The following is a 6,000-nucleotide window of genomic DNA, read 5'->3' on the forward strand; positions in this document are numbered from 1 at the left end:
TCATTTCATAAATTCAGTTGTGCTGGGACTTGGAAAGAAATCTGGAGTAAAGGGCAATTTGTCCCTTGGTGCAAGCTGATATGGTTTAATGCAACGTTCCTAGAAATCCCTTCCTTGGCTGGCTAGCTTTGAGAAACAAATTTCCAACTGAGGAGAGAATGATTCAATGGGGTTACCAAGGGGACAGCAACTGTGTTCTTTGCAATGCCTTCTTAAAAAGCAGATACCACCTTTTTGTTTTTTCCCTCCTTCACCAAAGAGGATTTGGGAGAATGTCATGAGTCTTTGTTTAATTTCTGCTGCAAATATTTGATTGGCAAGACTTGTTGGAATGGGCTACTAATCAGTTGAAGGACCACAGCTTTAGAGTGGTTATTTTCAAACTGGCTTGGTGTGCTGCTGTGACCATAAAGAAATGCAATAATTCATGCTGGCAGAATAAGGAGTGAAGAACAAATAATGAGAGGTATCAAGAAGGAAGTGTAGTGTATAATGGAAAGCAAATGCAAGGCCTTTGATTCAGATCTTAACAGGATTTTATGTTGAAAGTGGGGCATTAGTCCTAGTGTGCTATGCAGAAAGTCTTGATCTGACTCTGATGACAAGTGAGGGTGTTAAGAGTTGAGGTTGAATCGTGACTTGGGTTGTGGGATTGCGATCCCAAGCCGATCCTATAGAGGATTCTACCATAATGAGTACTTCTGGGAATTTTCTGTTCTTTTTTTTTTTTTTTTTTTTTTTTTTTTTTTGGTTTCATGAAATATTTGGATTTATGTTTGTTTTCTTTATTGAAATGCATTATTCATCCCCAAAAAAAAAAGTTATACCCAATAAGAGAGGATGGATATTAGCTTGCTTATTTAGCATATTTCGTGGGCTTTGTTTTCTATCATATTATTCATCCCTCATGTAGTCGATGATGAAGAGTATTGAGGAGTCTCTAATCTTAAAAAAAAAAAAGAATTTGAGGAGTCAATAAGAAAGAATATGGTGAGTTTTACTTAGAAAAATATTTAATTAATTCTTTTTTTGGAATAAACCATAAGGGCTGATTAATCAAATTTATAAAGGGCCAATTGAGATCCTTGGGTGAGTCTATTGTCATCTTATTATATATAAAAGGAGAGTTTTGCCTCTGTTGTGTAATAAAATGGCAGTAGAAGGGACAAATGATAGGCTGAAATCAATTGTTTTGGGCTGGAGAGAGAGTTTGGGCTTTTTTGTCTTTTTTATTTTTTTTCCTATTGTTACGTATTATCAGATTTTCCTCCGAATATTTCTCCCAACCACTACTCACGGTGACATCGAGTAGTGAGTAGTGATAGAGAAACACGTATAGAAGGAAGGGGTACATTTAGAAGAGAGGAGAAGAAGAAAAATGGGAGACTGGCAGCAGAAATTCAGGGATTGTTATCTGCTCCATCACAAATCGCAGAGAAAGGAGCATGGAAGGGATCTTCTCACAAATCGTAGAAATTCAGGATTTTATGTTGTAAGTGAGGCGTTTGTTGATTGATGGATTGCAACATGCCTCCATGCTTAGGAACTTGGAGGAAAGAGAAGAGGGAGAAAGGGGAAGGAAGGTTGCAAATGACCATGAATTGAATTTCTGGTACTTTAATGGATGCATTTGGAAGTGCTTGTGAAAATGTCCGAATGGACTTTTGGGTGCGTTTTTGTTATTTGTTTGTTAGCATAAAGTGTATAAGCTTGAGGAAAGATGTGGCCATAAAATATGATGTCAGTTTTCATATGAAGTGTTTGTCTTAAGGGTCAGAACCACTCAACCTGAGTGTATAAAGATGGATGGCCACATATTGTTATGTATAAGGAACTCAGCCCGAGTGCATATGTACAGCTATCTTTTACATTTCTTTTGTTTCTTTTCTGATTTTGTATCATGTATAATGATGCTATTAATGTTTCTCTATATTCTTATTTTGTTAGACAGGAAGTGGAAAGACTTATACAGTTATACCAAGGGTCCAGCCAATGCCTTTGGAGTTGTAGAAAAAAGCTTATCCAATTATCAAGAAGGCTTAACCCCGTGTTTTTGAGAGATTCGTTGCCCACCTAAAAAGCTTATCCAATTATCAAGCTGATTCTCTTTTTTGTAGCTCATTGAAGCTTATATCATATTATTGTAGTCCTAATTTGTGCTTTTGCATTTCCTTAATACGAGCAAATCAAGCATGCAAAGGAACGATTTAACTATTTGTGTCGCTGTTCTTTTCTCAAGGTTGAGTGATTATAAACTATTTCTTTTGGTAGACTTGAGCTAGTTATTCTTGTAAGGATATGCCACTTGATTTTTCAGTTTATTGATGATTTGCTATGAATAATCACCATTGGATCCAAATCAGAGAAATCTTCAGTTAAAAGGAACTTATAACTATTTCATCTTTCATTTTTATGCTACGAACCTCGTCTTCTTAGGTCTTTTCTTTCGTTCTCCCAGATAAGAGAAGATGTCAAATCCGACATCTATGTTGAAAATCTCACAGAAGAGTAAATATATATACAATGAAGGATGTGACACGGGGCTTGATAAAGGTTTTCTATGTATTATACCTTTTCTACTGTAAGCATAGCATGAATACATACAGTGTTTTGGCATTTTTGACTCTACTGAGTGAGTATTTGCAAAGAAATGTTTTTAGTGGTGTATTTAGGGACCTATTCTTAACCTTTTGTTGATAATGAAACAATTGAATCATCATACAAACTTGCATTGCAAATGAAATTAAATAATTTCATTTTGTTAGTTTTTTTGTTCCCCTTTTAAATTTGATAAATTTGGATACCGACACTTCATTCTAAGCTAGTAGTTTTTATTGGATAATTCAAGTTCAGTTTCGTGAAAAACATCTCAAAGGGTTGTCACTGTTTGGCTAGCTTAGGCCTGGTGAATCCTTAGGTGCTGAGACAAAATTTTTGGCTTGATTACTATGAACTTTAGCTAAATCTGTTGCATTTTGTTAAACGCCAAAAATATTCCAAATAAGCTTTAGACAAGCCCCTTTCTGAACTATAGTTGGCTTAAATTAGAATGTTCCAATTGTTTACTCAGATCAGTTTTCCTTATATGGGCTTCAAACGAACCTTTGAAACATCCAATTCCAAATCAATATCAAAATCTTAAGAGAGTTAGAGGTACCCCTCCAATGGCTTGGATTCTGTCTTTAGTAAGTATAGATTTTTTTATGGTAGTTACACAAGTGTTACTTTATTGATTAAGAACCCCAAGAGGTGTGGGTTTATGAATTAGGGCTGTCCAAACATATCTGGTGATCCGACTCACCCGGAGACCCAATTGGAACCGATTCGAAACCGGCCGATCCGAGCTACTCCGGCGGTCGGTGGCGGATTTTCTCCACCAGAAACCGACTCCGGCGGGTTAGTTTCAGTTTCTCTCCCGAAAAACCCGAACCGACCGGCGAAAACCCATAATCCGGTGAAAAACCCAGATTCCGACGATGAAAAACCCAGATCTCGGCCAAAAAACCCGGATTCAGGCACTATTTCACGTAGATCTGATGAAATTTTGAGCAAATCTAGCGAAATCTCATCGAATCCGATGAGATTACCGCCGGATCTAGTGAAATCTCATAGATTCCGATGAGATTTTCGCCGGATCTGGGTTTTTTTGACCTTTTCTCGCAGTTTCCTTGTCGTTTTTTTGCTGTTTTCTCAGATCTTTGACTTCGACCGACCTGTCTGTGCACCCGTTGAAGTCTGATCCGCCCGACCCGTTTACTCCGGCGGTCGGCGGCGGGTGAGTTTTTCCAAAACCCGATTCCGTCGGGTCGGTTTCGGGTTGGGCACAAACCCGACCCGTGGACAGCCCTATTATGAATAATGTTATAATTACAAACTATTTTACAAACTGTTGATGTGATCTGCTTCTTATTAGTTTTCATCTAAGTTTATTATTAACATTACTTTTTCATTTACCAATAACCACTTACCATATCAGCAGTTTGTAAAATTTTGGGTAAATTACAAAGTTGATCCCTATCCTTTACAACATATCTCAGTTTAGTTCCTAACCTTTTAATTGTGTTAATTTGGTCTCTAACCTTTTTAATACTTTGTTAATTTGGTCATTGCCGTTATCTCTTGGATGAGAAAAGTTGATGTGTCAAACGAAATAATAAAAAATGATTTTCCATGCCACATTAACTGCTAACTATACCGCCATGTCAGATTTATAAAATAAAATAAAATTAAAAAAAAAAACTAAAATTGAAATGTTGAATGACACATGGCAATTTGTAATCCTATGGATACGGTTTTAAAAAAAAAGCCCACTTAATCTATGTAATTTCCTCATCTTCTTTTCCTCACCTCACCTCTCTCTTGGTCCTTGCCGTTATCTCTTGGATAGGAAAAGTTGATTTGTCAAAAGAAATAATAAAAAATGATTTTCCATGCCACATTAACTGCTAACTATACCGCCATGTCAGATTTATAAAATAAAATTAAATTAAAAAAAAAAAAAAAAAACTAAAATTGAAATGTTGAATGACACATGGCAATTTGTAATCCTACGGATACGGTTTAAAAAAAAAAGCCCACTTAATCTATGTAATTTCCTCATCTTCTTTTCCTCACCTCACCTCTCTCTGCAACATTGCCACCATCACTTAAGCATGAGAGACCCATCGATGCAAGCTTTGATTCAACCCAAGATTCCAAAGAAAATAAATCCAAAACCTTCTCCCTTCTCTAGACCTATTACCTAGTAAGATTAGAATTTTAAATAAAATAACATTGAAAACAACTTTCCGAATCTGTTAATATTAATCATTGTTAAATATAACAATATAAAAATATGAAGACAATACTAATATCAATTCATTCAAATCATATAGACATTTACAAATATAGATCACAAATAATAGGGAACATCACTACATTGCAGAAGCATTATGCCCAATCTCCAACAGCAAACAATCCCAATCGGCAACCTTGTTGCTCTACTTTGCATCCTGTCTTATTGGGTAATAAAGTTCAGCTACCCAATCGGCTTTTTGGCACCTCCTATCTCTAGCCGCAAACCCATCCACACCATCTTATAATTTCCACATATTCTTGTGATCAACCCAATGTGTGTTCCGAAATTTCCTGACGTTGGTGAAGTGGACTATGGGGGTGGACCGGTGAAGGACAAAAACTTTTGAATTTCTAACTTTAGAATTACTAATTTTAATTCGTTCTTCTTTTTTTTTTTTTTTAATCTGATTTGGTAAAATAGTTAGCAGTTGATGTGGCATGAAAAATCAATTTTTATTATTTCATTTGACACATCAGCTTTTTCCATCCAAAAAATAATGGCAGGAACCAAATTGACACAATATTAAAAAGGTTAGGGACTAAATTAATACTGTGGGGCCAAGGAATTCACGGCCCAGGCCCATTCTACATTAGGGCCCAAGGCCCAAGCCGAAGAGAGCCTTTGCCGAGGACGGCCTCATGCTCGGCACCTCACGAAATGCCTGAAGAAAGGGGCAAACCGGGTGTAGGGGCAAGGCAAGGGAAAAAGCTGCCAACATCATAATACCAAACCCTGTATCTGACAAGCCCATGCTCTAAACCATGCCCTTTAACTTTCTCAACGACCCCAACCCACTCGAGGTATGGGTTGACAGGACAAGTCTGCACCCTAGAAAGTAAAACTTACACGTGGACTCTAAAGGGGGAAACGAACACTAGTATAAAAGGAAAAACCCCCCCAGAAGAAAAGGGACCCTGCAAAAAGGGAGAAAAGGGAGGACGCAAGGCTCCTCGGATGACGTCCGAGGACTCAAGTCCTACAATCCGCACTAATGAAGGGCTTAGCTAGTCAAGCCAAACCCGCCCATATAAGAGCTTCCATAAAAGCCACGATTAAACCGCCCACCTGTGCCCAAGGTCATGCCTTTCAAGCCCACTCTCTACAAATCATATTGTTGGAGCCTTTTGCATACGAGCCCAACGTCATTCACGGGTCGTTACAAA

General features: G+C 37.5%; 1 protein-coding gene across 8 annotated transcripts in view; it reads left to right on the forward strand.

Moving 5' to 3' along the window:
- LOC126689298 (uncharacterized) overlaps positions 1 to 2,359 on the forward strand; it is a 65,366-nt gene extending 63,007 nt beyond the window's left edge. For 4 of the 8 annotated variants that reach the window (XR_007644483.1, XR_007644484.1, XR_007644487.1 and 1 more), the window contains one exon: positions 1,544 to 1,870. The gene's annotated coding sequence lies outside the window, so the exon portion shown is untranslated. The other 4 variants (XR_007644489.1, XR_007644492.1, XR_007644481.1 and 1 more) reach the window with 3 other exon arrangements.
- The last annotated feature ends 3,641 nt before the right edge of the window (positions 2,360 to 6,000 follow it).

This window comes from Quercus robur, chromosome 6, assembly GCF_932294415.1.
Source record: "Quercus robur chromosome 6, dhQueRobu3.1, whole genome shotgun sequence".
NCBI classification, from domain to species: domain Eukaryota; kingdom Viridiplantae; phylum Streptophyta; class Magnoliopsida; order Fagales; family Fagaceae; genus Quercus; species Quercus robur.